At 37.5% G+C, this 2,139-nt stretch overlaps 1 non-coding gene across 1 annotated transcript; it reads right to left on the bottom strand.

Moving 5' to 3' along the window:
• Positions 1-1,658: 1,658 nt before the first annotated feature.
• LOC145393618 (5S ribosomal RNA) lies at positions 1,659-1,777 on the bottom strand. Its single transcript, XR_013896217.1, has one exon. It is a non-coding gene; the product is annotated as a 5S ribosomal RNA (ribosomal RNA).
• Between the last annotated feature and the right edge of the window lie 362 nt (positions 1,778-2,139).

The raw sequence follows: 2,139 nt of genomic DNA, 5'->3' as shown, positions 1-2,139 counted from the left end.
GGTGAGAGAATATGAATAGACAGATGCTGCGTGCCCTCCGTAATTCGGCAGATATGGAGGGAGAGGAGCCATGTGTAGCAGTAATTATAAAGAGAGAGTGATTCAACATTGTTGCGAAGAGTGGCTGAAGGTCTATGAGAAAAAAGGAAAAGGTAAGCAAAAAAATAAGTGACTCCACCCTGTTTAAAAGATCTCTCTCTCTCTCTCTCTCTCTCTCTCTCTCTCTCTCTCTCTCTCTCTCTCTCTCTCTCTCTCTCTCTCTCTCTATCACACACACACACACACACACACACACACACACACACACACACACCAGTTCATCGGGACCAATCCATCATCGCAATTAGAGGTTCAACAGACGAGCCATTCTCTCCCAGCAAGCAGCAGGCAAAGTTCCATCTACAATGATAAATCTGTCGACAACTAGTAATAATCGCTGACCCATTCACCACAAGGGGTTCCTTTTCCTACGCTGGGTAGAATCTGCCTGACAGTTGCAAAAATAAGAATATAAAGACGGTCCCTTGAATCAGGGGAAGTTATTTACTTATATGTTCTCTTTAGACCTATGTAACCAAGTCTGTGTGATAGAAACTGCCTTAAACTGCATAAAAATGCATAAATATATATACCATATATTTTGTGTACAGGAAAAATACGGAGGGTTACATAAACCTCAAGCGTCATGGTGGTACTGGAAATTGATTCTGTTAGTTTAACGTATCCATTACATGTTTGTTACTAGTATGGTTTATGGTGATTACATGTGATAGTTAACACACTTAACAACTTCAATATGACGTCTTTTTTTTCTTTTTCTTTTTCTTTCTTTCTTTTTTCTTCCTTTTACTACTACAAGACGAAGAAATTAGGAAAGGGCATCATGGTACTGATGAAGTGAACCTGATGTCTACCATTGAGAACCAGTTAATGATTATCATACTCACTGTCTTCAGTCTATTTTCGTTTCCCAGTCATTGTATTGCAAGAACAAATCTACAACATGAAGCAGCCCAGATCTCTCGCTGCCATTCTTACCTTTACGTCTATCCTACTATATTCCTCATACAATTTACAGTATTACAAAGTATTTAAAAATTATGCACCTTAAAAACAACGAAGGTATGCCAGTGTTATCGTATGCTATAACATGGAATTTTTTCAGTTCTCAGTAAAACCTGTAGATTTCTTATGTATCCCTAAAAATAGAAAAAGAAAGAAAAAAGAAATATTTAATGTGCTTAATAGTAATGATGAACTTGTCGTACTCCACAAAAATACATTGGATTTGTTATAATTAAACACACACACACACACACACACACACACACACACACACAATACAAACATGAGTACTGTGGTAATAGAAATTACATAAATACTATCATATTTACTACTGCCTTGCATCAATCTTTACTTTTTGGCTTTCCACCGAGTGAACTGCAATCTCAGACCTGCAACAAGGGACATTGAAGATTACTCACTTCCACTTTGACCTTGCCCGCCGACTTCTATGCCCTTGTATGTCGTTCATTCATTCATTTATTGCCAGACGCCATGTATCCCAAACGAGATGGCCAAGGGCTTAGAGTTAATTGTTTTACAAGGAGGCACACTAATCCTCCACCAACCCCACTTGACACGTAGGGAGAACGTTATGCCAACAGCATCTGGTGTTCCCAGGCGGTCACCCATCCAAGTACTAACCAGACCCAACGTTGCTTAACTTCGCTGATCGGACGGGAAGCGGTGTACTCAACGTGGTATGGCCGTTGTATGTCGTATTATTAAAATATGTCTCTATTGCATATAGTCATGTTAGACCTATTCAGGCGACGAATTAAAATTTACTTTAGGTTGGGGTTAAGGACAGGCTGATTATGATAATTAATGTACTAAAAAGAATGACAGAATTATGTAGTTTTAAATACATCAGATAATATAGTACGTAGGCAAGATTGTACTATACTCATTTTCGTCCTTAATAACGAACCAGTTTTAAAATAATACTATAATACACCTACTGAATATAAGACAACGCTCTATAGAAGAATAACAACATGTATATATATTTCAAGTATTTATCACAATTACTAAAATGATGCAACTACAACATAGTTTTGTTTTCCCATTTTTAGT

This window comes from Coenobita brevimanus, chromosome 24, assembly GCF_032717465.1.
Source record: "Coenobita brevimanus isolate Jiangsu-jjx chromosome 24, ASM3271746v2, whole genome shotgun sequence".
In the NCBI taxonomy this organism is placed as follows: Eukaryota; Metazoa; Arthropoda; class Malacostraca; order Decapoda; family Coenobitidae; genus Coenobita; species Coenobita brevimanus.
The sequence above is the reverse complement of the archived record's forward strand: the minus strand, read 5'-3'. Positions and strand labels throughout refer to the sequence as shown.